Source organism: Euprymna scolopes, unplaced genomic scaffold (genome assembly GCF_053919585.1).
Source record: "Euprymna scolopes isolate OS-2025 unplaced genomic scaffold, ASM5391958v1 sca155, whole genome shotgun sequence".
NCBI classification, from domain to species: domain Eukaryota; kingdom Metazoa; phylum Mollusca; class Cephalopoda; order Sepiida; family Sepiolidae; genus Euprymna; species Euprymna scolopes.
Window position 1 is genome coordinate 54664 of NW_027633164.1, and position 10000 is coordinate 64663.

General features: G+C 59.7%; 2 non-coding genes and 1 pseudogene across 2 annotated transcripts in view; all 3 read left to right on the plus strand.

Annotated features, from left to right (window-relative positions):
- The first annotated feature begins 3209 nt into the window (after positions 1–3209).
- Positions 3210–5580, plus strand: LOC145273750 (small subunit ribosomal RNA; annotated as a pseudogene).
- A 395-nt stretch (positions 5581–5975) lies between these two features.
- On the plus strand, positions 5976–6133 carry LOC145273761 (5.8S ribosomal RNA). Its single transcript, XR_013866520.1, has one exon. It is a non-coding gene; the product is annotated as a 5.8S ribosomal RNA (ribosomal RNA).
- Positions 6134–6728: 595 nt separating this feature from the next.
- Positions 6729–10000, plus strand: part of LOC145273759 (large subunit ribosomal RNA) — a 5723-nt gene continuing 2451 nt past the window's right edge. Inside the window, exon 1 of the ribosomal RNA XR_013866518.1 lies at positions 6729–10000. This exon is cut by the window's right edge and continues 2451 nt beyond it. This is a non-coding gene — a ribosomal RNA (large subunit ribosomal RNA).

The window sequence follows — 10000 nt, forward strand, 5'->3', positions numbered from 1 at the left end:
TTTTTTGACCACCATTTTCAGGTGTCGGAGGTGGGTCTGGACGAATACCAACACCATTTCTGGGGTTTCACAACCGCCCGGCTTCTCCGACATATGTTGGAAAGGAGTAGCGATCGAGCGACGGGGGCTGTCGGTAGGCGGCCGCGGGTTGCATGTGTGCCCGGGACAGCACCCCCATCCAACTAAGGGGTGTCCCCCGGGGGCCAGGGGGACCTCGTCCAGGTCGGCCGGGCGCTTCCAGACGCCTACCGACACCGGTCAGGTCGGCGAGGCTCCCGGCGGCCCCGAGCGGGACCACAGGTTGCGGAAGGCGTCCAAGTGAGCGGCGGCGAGAGGCGGAGGCCCCCGGGGTCGACTCCGCGGCCCCCGGGTCGGTGTGCGGGCCTCCAGAGCTCGATAAAGTAGTGGTGTCGCTAGCGGTCGAGAAGGCACTTTTCGACGCCTACTGCCACCCCCACATGGCGGTAGGTGTAAAATCGGAATAGACCGGACCAGGAATGTCGAGGGGGAAAAAAATGACAAAGTCCTGGTGTGCCTAGCCTACGAGAAGGCACTTTGCGACGCCTACCGACATCCCCATGTGGCAGTAGGCGTAAAACTGGAAAATCGCCGACCAGAAATGTCGCTTCGTATAATCGACGTTTTTTTTGACCACCATTTTCAGGTGTCGGAGGTGGGTCTGGACAAATACCAACACCATTTCTGGGGTTTTCCAGTTTGAAAGTTTTATAAAACATGTTCGGTAGGAAGCACACTTTGGTGTGTCGGTTCGTCGGAGCAGCGACTCTTTGCCTCGTGGTGGTCCGGAACGTCTCTACGGGCTTGTCGCAAAGGCGTCAGAAAGTGGCATCTCCGCCGCCTAGGGCTGTCACCGTTATCGCTGTCGCCCCGCGCTCCAACTTGTTTTGATCCGCCGCCTTCGTTCCTGCCAACCGTGCGCCCGCTCATCGTCGTTAGGTTATAATACGTGGTACGTGTGTGTGCTTCTCCGTGGACCTAGGGCTGCTCGACGTGTCGAACGATATGTTGGAACAACTAACGGCTCCTTTTCCTGGTTCCATAGTCGTCGTGGTACCCGCGTCGTCAGCCATATCTATGTCCACCATGTTTAGCCGATACGTTTGCTGCAGCTTCTGCTTCCGCCTCAGCGTTCGCCGCTCTCAGCCGCCGCTGTTGTTGCTGCCGTTCTGCCATTCAACCACTACCTGCGAATCTTTCGATGATCGGCCGAACGACCCATCGCTGTGCGACCGATAAATCCTCCGGATTAGGGAGAAACGCCGCCGCTCTCTGCCGCCGTCGAACGGAAAAACGTACATTGTAACGAACGAACGAACGAACGAACGAATTAACGAACGAGCGAACAAACAAACAAAAATAGCCGCGGGGGATGCACTATGTAGATCCTGATCCCCTTGTAACCATACGTACGTTGTTCGATGCTCTCCCGTCCTGGAAGTCGCCGCAGCAAACAGGAGGATGAGCAGCAGCAGGCGCCGCCGCCGTAACCGCCGCCTGCCTGCCGCCTCCTACTCCTGTCAGCGTCCGATCTCACAGCCGTGTGAACGTTCGCTGACACCCGATTTCTTTCCGTCTGGCAAAACCTTGGACGTCCCGCTCGCGGTACACGTGCTGCAGCGACTTCTCGTCCGACAACGCATAAGCGTCGACGTCTGCCGCCGCATCTTCTGATACGTGGACGGTGATAGCGCTAGTCCCTTCTTGCGCCACCTCCACCTTTGTTAGCGCCAAAGAAGATCGATCGAGCAGTCGTGGTCGCAGTCGATTAACCCGTTTTCACCGTCCGCAGTTCCCAAGCCGCCGATCAAGTCGTTGCTCTTCTTGTTCGTTCTTCCCATACCGTCGATTTGCACGGCTGCCGGATGAGCCATCCTCTGTCCGGCGAAGCGCTCACGTCAGTGATCGATACTTGCACCGACAGTCCTCCCGCTCGCGACTCGGTGCTCGAATCGGACTCGTTCGTTTTTATCTCGATGCGATTGTGAAAAGGGGGACCGGTCGTCAATGTCGTGTGTGTCGACGATGTTGTTCGCCCGGTCCGCCGCGTTGTTGTCGTTTTTTTTTTTTTTTTTTTTCCCCTAACGTTCGCCGTCGCACGGACGAAAGGGTGAGAAAAAAAAAAAGCTCGAAAAAGCCGCCCAAAAAAATCGGACCGAGGAGCCGCTTGCGAGAACGCGCCATGTGCACGTTGTCTCTCCTCGGTTTTCCGAGCACGAACACGACGCCGGTCGGTCGGTCGGTCGACGAAGGCGACGACGAAGGTGACGGGAAAATTTACGCCGCCGCTGCCCTGGTCCAGCTCCTCCCCGATGACGGCTGTGATGTTGACGTTGACGTTGGCGACGACGACGACGACGACGGAGACGACGACGACGACGAGACGGCATCGATGGCGACCACGATGACGACGACCTCGACGAGTTCAGTCTGCACCTTGACCTCCGATGTCCGTGTGCACTGCCGTCGTGCTGTTTGTCGTTTGTCGTATGTATCGCTGTCAAGGGTGCCGTTGTCGTTGTTGTTGTCGACGTTGTTGCTTGCTCTCTCGTCTCGGTCGGTTGGTACGTTGATGACGACGACGACGACGAAGACGACGACGACGACGACGAGACGGCATCGATGGCGACCACGATGACGACGACCTCGACGATTCCAGTCTGCACCTTGACCTCCGATGTCCGTGTGCACTGCCGTCGTGCTGTTTGTCGTTTGTCGTATGTATCGCTGTCAAGGGTGCCGTTGTCGATGTTGTTGTTGTCGACGCTGTCGTCTGTTCTCTCTTCTCGGCCGGCTGTGACGTGGACGTTGACGACGACGACGACGAGACGGAATCGATGGCGACCACGATGACGACGACCTCGGCGAGTTCAGTCTGCACCTTGACCCTCGATGTCCGTGTGCACTGCCGTCGTGCTGCTTGTCGTTTGTCGTATGTATCGCTGTCAAGGGTGCCGTTGTCGTTGTTGTTGTCGACGTTGGTCGCTTTCGTTCTTTGAGTCTCGGTCTCGGTCCAAGTCAGGGGAGAAACAAAAAAGAGGCCATCAGCGCGGGCAGCGCGCTTCTACTGACGGCGAACCTCCTCGAAAAACAAATAAACACGTGCCCGTCGTTGTAGTTGTCTGTCTTATGTCGGTCGGTCGGTCGGTCGGTCTGTCGTTCTGTCGAAACAAAGTCCCAAATTCCAACGATACCTGGTTGATCCTGCCAGTAGTCATATGCTTGTCTCAAAGCTTAAGCCATGCAAGTGTAAGTTCACGCCACGCATTAGAACGGGCGAAACCGCGAATGGCTCAGGAACCGGACCTAATCCTCGGGACCGTATTCCTCCTCGGAGGCGATGGATAACTGTGGCAATTCTAGAGCTAATACATGTGACACAGGCCGCGATCGGTCGGCGCGCCGTCGTCGCCACGCCTCGCGCGCTGGCACCCGCGTCGGCCGTTCCGGGTCGCGGCGCTACATATTAGACTGAGACCGATGCGCGTCATTCCGTCCTCCCGTCGTCGGCGTTCCCGCTCGCGGGTCCGTTCGGTGGCGGGGCTCATAGGGCGGCGCGCTCCGCTTTGGTGACTCTGGATAACTCACTGGTCGATCGCACGAGCTTTCACGCCCGGCGACGGGTCTCTCGAGGGTCCGCCCTATCAACTGTCGACGGTCGGTTAAGTGCCTACCGTGGTTACTACGGGTAACGGGGAATCGGGGTTCGATTCCGGAGAGGGAGCATGCGAAACGGCTACCACATCCAAGGAAGGCAGCAGGCGCGCAAATTACCCACTCCCGGCACGGGGAGGTAGTGACGAAAAATAACGACGCGGGACTCTGTCGAGGCCCCGCGATCGGAATGAGTACACTTCAAATCCGTTAACGAGGACCAACCGGAGGGCAAGTCTGGTGCCAGCAGCCGCGGTAATTCCAGCTCCGGTAGCGTATATTAAAGTTGTTGCGGTTAAAAAGCTCGTAGTCCGAACTCGGGTTCGTGGTCGCGCAAGCGGCCCCGGGGCGGCGGCGCCATCGTCCGTCGTTGACTTTGGTCGTCCGTTCGCATTCCCGGCCCTTTCCGCCGGTGTCAACCGCTAGCATACCCGCCACGCGGTCCTGCCGGCGAGGTGGACGAGGAGGTCGTGATCGGGATCCGGGAAAAAAAAAACAAGTGGTCGTCGGTTCGGTTCCGGGAGTAGTCTAACGGGGGGGTGCTACGTGTGTGTGTTTGGGTGTGTTCATTCGCATCCCCGCACTCTGACCCCCGCGCTTCTCTCCCTCTCCCTTTCCGCGCGTTCCTCTTTTTTTTTGAACCCCCCGGTCCGCTCCGAGTCCCTGCTTCGTGTCTTGTCTGCGCGCGTGTTGCGGTCGGCGGTTTCTCCTCCAAGGGTGCTCTTAACCGAGTGTCCGCGGCGGCCGGTACGTTCACTTTGAAAAAATTAGAGTGCTCAGAGCGGGCTGTTCAAGCTTGCATACGATAAGCATGGAATGATGGAAGAGGGCCTCGTCTACGTCTGTCGGTCTCCGTCTACGGCGAGGCAATGATCGAAGGGAGCGGTCGGGGCCACTCGTATTGCGACGTTAGAGGTGAAATTCTTGGATCGTCGCAAGACGAACTGCAGCGATGGCGTGTGGCAAGCACGTTTTCCTCGATCAAGAGCGAAAGTCGGAGGTTCGAAGACGATCAGATACCGTCGTAGTTCCGACCGTAAACGATGCCGACCGGCGATCCGCCGGCGTTCGCTTCCATGACCCGGCGGGTAGCCTGCGGGAAACCAGAGTTCGGTTCCGGGGGGAGTATGGTTGCAAAGCTGAAACTTAAAGGAATTGACGGAAGGGCACCACCAGGAGTGGAGCCTGCGGCTTAATTTGACTCAACACGGGAAAACTCACCCGGTCCGGACACCGGTAGGATTGACAGATCGATAGCTCTTTCTCGATTCGGTGGGTGGTGGTGCATGGCCGTTCTTAGTTGGTGGAGCGATCCGTCTGGTTGATTCCGATAACGAACGAGACTCCGGCCTGCTAACTAGTGCGCCGATGTCAGTGATTTTTACGGCGGGCTCGGCGTCCTCCGTGGCGCTCGGGTCCGGGTCGGTTTTCTCACGCACTTCTTAGAGGGACGGGTGGCAGAAAGCCACACGAGGCGGAGCGATAACAGGTCTGTGATGCCCTTAGATGTCCGGGGCCGCACGCGCGCTACACTGGAGGTATCAGCGGGGACTTCGCCCCGGCCCGAGAGGGTTGGGAAACCTCTGAACCACCTCCCGTGATAGGGATCGGGGCCTGTAACCAACCCCGTGAACGAGGAATTCCCGGTAGGCGCGGGTCAACAGCCCGCGTCGATCACGTCCCTGCCCTTTGTACACACCGCCCGTCGCTACTACCGATCGAACGGTCCGGTGAGGTCCTCGGATCTGGCCGACGACGCCGCCGGGCAGTGCGCGACGTGTCCGTCACGACACTCGTGCATCTACGCCTCGGCGTTCGATGCCTGGAGAAGACGACCGAACCCGATCGTTTAGAGGAAGTAAAAGTCGTAACAAGGTTTCCGTAGGTGAACCTGCGGAAGGATCATTACCGTTTTCCCGTTCGAGACTGGTTTGTTGTTTTCCGGCCTACCTCCTCTGTCTGTCGGCGTCAACGCCTCGAATGCGCGCAAACAAACCTATAAAAGGCGGAGCGAGAGATAGATTTGTGGTGACGCGGAGGTTTTTAAAGCCCCAGCTCTTCTTGCTTGCTTCCGCGTCTTACCACCTGTTTGTTTTTTCGCCCACCGCAAGTGATGGCCGCTTCTTCTTTGCCTTGTCGCCGCTTTATCGTTTTTTGTTTTTTTTGCAGCCGCTGTGCCACCGCCGCTAGCTAAAAACAAACTACTCGCGACATTGCAATGCCGTCACGCCTCCTCGCACAGACCTCCTCGCACACTACTAAATCTATATAAACAAAAACTAATATAAAAAACCCAAGTGCTGAACCCTGGACGGGGGATCACTCGGCTCGTCCGTCGATGAAGAGCGCGGCCAGCCGCGAGAACTGATGCGAATTGCAGGACTCAGTGAACATCGACACCTCGAACGCACATTGCGGCCCCGAGATCCCTTGTCTCGGGGCCACGTCCGGTCGAGAGGCGGAACGTTACATGTCTTTCTCCGTTAACGAAACGACATCTTGCCGTCCCCGTGCCCGCCCGGTCCTCGGCACGGTGGTAACCGGGACGTCGCAGGAGCGAGTGACGAGGGGGAAGAAAAATAAAAAAAGAATTGACTCCTTTCAATGTCTTTTTTTTTTTTAAAACCCTCTCCGGCCTCCTCCTTCGTCTCCCGCTGGCAGACCGCGGAGTCTTTTCCCTTTTCGACCGCGTGAAGAAACACTGTGGAGGAGGAGCAGGAGGAGTCTGTCCGAAAGCAGCCGAAGGGAGAACAAAACAAAAAAAAAAGCACCGACCTAACCGACTGCCGACGTAAGCGCCGCCTGCTCGTCTCGCTCTCTGCCTCATGAAGGTGTCTCTCAGCGACGCCTCGAGCAGCGCGACGAGCACGGCCGTCGCACCGTAAAAAGGTGGCCGCGTCGTAGGCAACGTCGGATGGGGAGGACCCACGCTTTTTTTTTAATTGTTGGCTTCTTCATTTTCGGTCGGACGGGCGCTATATCGGCCAGCCGTCGTCACACGGAGGGTACCGATCGAGATTCCTCTCCTCCAAACACCACACTCTACTAAAAACCGCCGCCCTCGGCTCGGACGAGACGACCCGCTGAACTTAAGCATATCGCTAAGCGGAGGAAAAGAAACCAACCGGGATTCCCTTAGTAACGGCGAGTGAACCGGGAGAAGCCCAACGCCGAATCCCGTCGCAAGTTAAAGGCTTCGGGACGTGTGGCGCATGGGTCGAAGGCAGCCGTTCGTTTTCGTCTCGCATAGTTCGGAGTTCCCTCGATCGGGGCCGCCCGCGGCGGGTGCCAGGCCCATTCGGTGCGGACGGCGAGCGACGGCCTTCGATCCGAGAGTCGGGTTGCTTGGGAACGCAGCCCAAATCGGGTGGTAAGCTCCATCCAAGGCTAAATACCGGGACGAGTCCGATAGTCGACAAGTACCGTGAGGGAAAGTTGAAAAGAACTTTGGAGAGAGAGTTCAAGAGAACGTGAAACCGCCCAGGGGTAAACGGGTGGGACCGCTCACCGCGATCGCGGGGGGACTCAGTCCGGTGCTGCCTAGGCTCGAGCCCAAACTCGATGTGTGTTCTTGAAAGAGAGGCCGTCGCGGCACAGGTCGTCGTTCGTCGTGTCCGCGGGGAACTCGTTCTCCGCGGGCCAGCTTTTGTGCCCGCGTCGCCGACGAAGGAGACGGGCCGCGTGGATAGCGGGAAGGGAAACGTGGTGACGACCGCGGCGTCGGTAGGTGGCTGCGTCGGTTGGCTGCGACGGAGGGGACTCGTCCTCTCGATCGCTGCTGCCGCCGGGCCCTAACCCGCCGCATCCGTCGCCGCCGCTTCTTCTTTCCTCCTGCTCCCTCCGCGCGCGACTCCGCTGCACCCGTCCCCTTCTCATCGCTCGGCGTAATCATGGCGCGGGCGCTTCGGCGCGACCTCCGCGCGGCCGGCACCGGACGCACTTCCCCTCCGGTCCGTCGTCGCGACCCGTTCCCGGCGTGCAGGTCGAACACGCGGGTTTTTTTCCGTAGGCGGCAGGCGTTTCATCACCCTGAAAACCCCCGTCTTCCCACCTTGTGAAGTCGGGGGCCACCGGCCGTCGGGCCCGCGAACGTAACTGCCCCTTTCTGCCGGGAACGGAGGAAATCTGACACGATCCGTTACACGTGGCGAGCCGGTCCGTTTTGATCCCGCCGGAAGTCGCGTGCGGGCGACGCACTCTGTGTGTCGCTCCTTAGGCGCCCCACCGTCTCGGGCGCGTGCGCGATGAGAGGCGGGATAGGACTGGCGCGGCCTCGCCGTCACGCACCTCGCCGACGTTTCGGGTTCTTGTCGGGGGCAACCCCGCCCGCGCCCGTTTCCGTTTCCGGAGAGGTCGCTCGGCGACGCTTTTTTACTCGAGCCGCCCGCCACCCCGGGTCAGCGACGTGCATCGGCAACCCACCCGACCCGTCTTGAAACACGGACCGAGGAGTCCTGGCCGTTCGCGAGTCGTAGGGGCCACCTCTGACTAACCCCGAAGGCGAAGCGAAAGCGAGAGAGCGTGTAGGAGGGCGTCGATCGGGAGAGGTGTCGTGGCAAAGTCGTCCGGGGGTCGTCGGGGGGTGTCGTCGGTCTCGTGCCGTCGTCTTCTCCTCGCCTCACCCGCCTCCGAGCCGTGCCCGATCCCGCCGGCGCGGCGTTTTCGGCCTTCCGCCGTCGCTGCTGCGGTGCCCGCAACTTTTCCTTTTTTCTCTCTTCCCGAGAGAGATAGGAGAGGGAAGGCTCGTGGCTGACGTGCGGTTGTTTTTCCCTCCTCCCCGAGAGGGGACCGGCGCATCTTCCAAAAAGGGGAATTGCCGGGCGCCAGCTTCCATATCCTCCTTCCGCCCATCGGTGAGATCCCGCGGCTTGAACTAGTCCTATTTTGTCGTCGAGTTTAGGCGCTGCGCGCGGGCGCATCACCCCCGGGTCGGTTTCCCCTTTTTCCGAGTACGACTCGGCCGACTCTGGCGTAGCGAGCGACCAGGGACCCGAAAGATGGCGATCCACGCCCGGTCGGGATGAAGCCAGAGGAAACTCTGGTGGAAGTCCGAAGCGCCTCTGACGTGCAAATCGATCGTCGGAACCGGGTGTAGGGGCGAAAGACCAATCGAGCCGTCTAGTAGCTGGTTCCCTCCGAAGTTTCCCTCAGGATAGCTGGCGCTCGATCGTCGCAATTCCATCCGGTAAAGCGAACGATTGGAGGCCCCGGGGCCGTTCACGGCCTCGACCTACTCTCGAACTCGGAACGGGTGGAACGGGCCGACTCTCCCGAACGACGGAGCCGACCCATCCGGCCGCCGCCGCCAGCACGCTTCGCTGGGCGGTTGGTCACCTCGAATGCGAGTGCCAAGTGGGCCACTTTTGGTAAGCAGAACTGGCGCTGTGGGATGAACCAAACGTCCGGCTAAGGTGCCTAACGCGACGCCCATGAGATCCCCGAAAGGGTGTCGGTCGATATAGACAGCAGGACGGTGGCCACGGAAGTCGGAATCCGCTAAGGAGTGTGTAACAACTCACCTGCCGAATCGACCGGCCCCGAAAATGGATGGCGCTGGAGCGACGGACCGATGCCGGACCGTCGCGGCGAGGAGCGATGAACTTTCGCGCCGAAACGATGCCGCGACGAGTAGGAGGGCGCCGCGGCGAGCACGGAAGCCTAGGGCGCGAGCCCGGGTGGAGCCGACCGCGGGTGCAGATCTCGGTGGTAGTAGCAAATATTCGAACGAGACCTTCGAAGACCGAAGTGGAGAAGGGTTCCGTGCCAACGGCGGTCGAGCACGGGTCAGTCGGTCCTAAGACGCGGGCGAAAGTCTTCCCGAAAGGCGCCGGATCCGTTATGAAAGTGAAAGGAAAGCGAATCGAATCGAATCGAATCAAAAGCCCAAACAAAAAAAAAGCGGCCGGCCTCCCGTCGAAAGGGAATCGGGTTAATATTCCCGAACCCGGACTCGGAGAGGGCCCGGGGGTGGCGACGCTGTCGGCAGCGATGTCGGCGGCGCCCGTCGCTTCCCGGGCGAAACCGCGGTGACGCAAGCGAGCCCGGAGACGTCGCCGGGAGCCCCGGGAAGAGTTCTCTCTTCTTCGTAAAGGACCATGTCCGTGGAATCGGCTCGTCCGGAGATACGGAAAAGGTACCTGTAGAGCGCCGCGGCTCGGGCGGCGTCCGGTGCGCTTTCGGCGGCCCTGGAAAATCCGGGTCCGGTTTTCGCAGCTCTCGAGTCGGTCCGTACCCACCATCCGCAGCAGGTCTCCAAGGTGTACAGCCTCTCGTCGATGGCATCAATGTAGGTAAGGGAAGTCGGCAAAATGGATCCGTACCTTCGGAA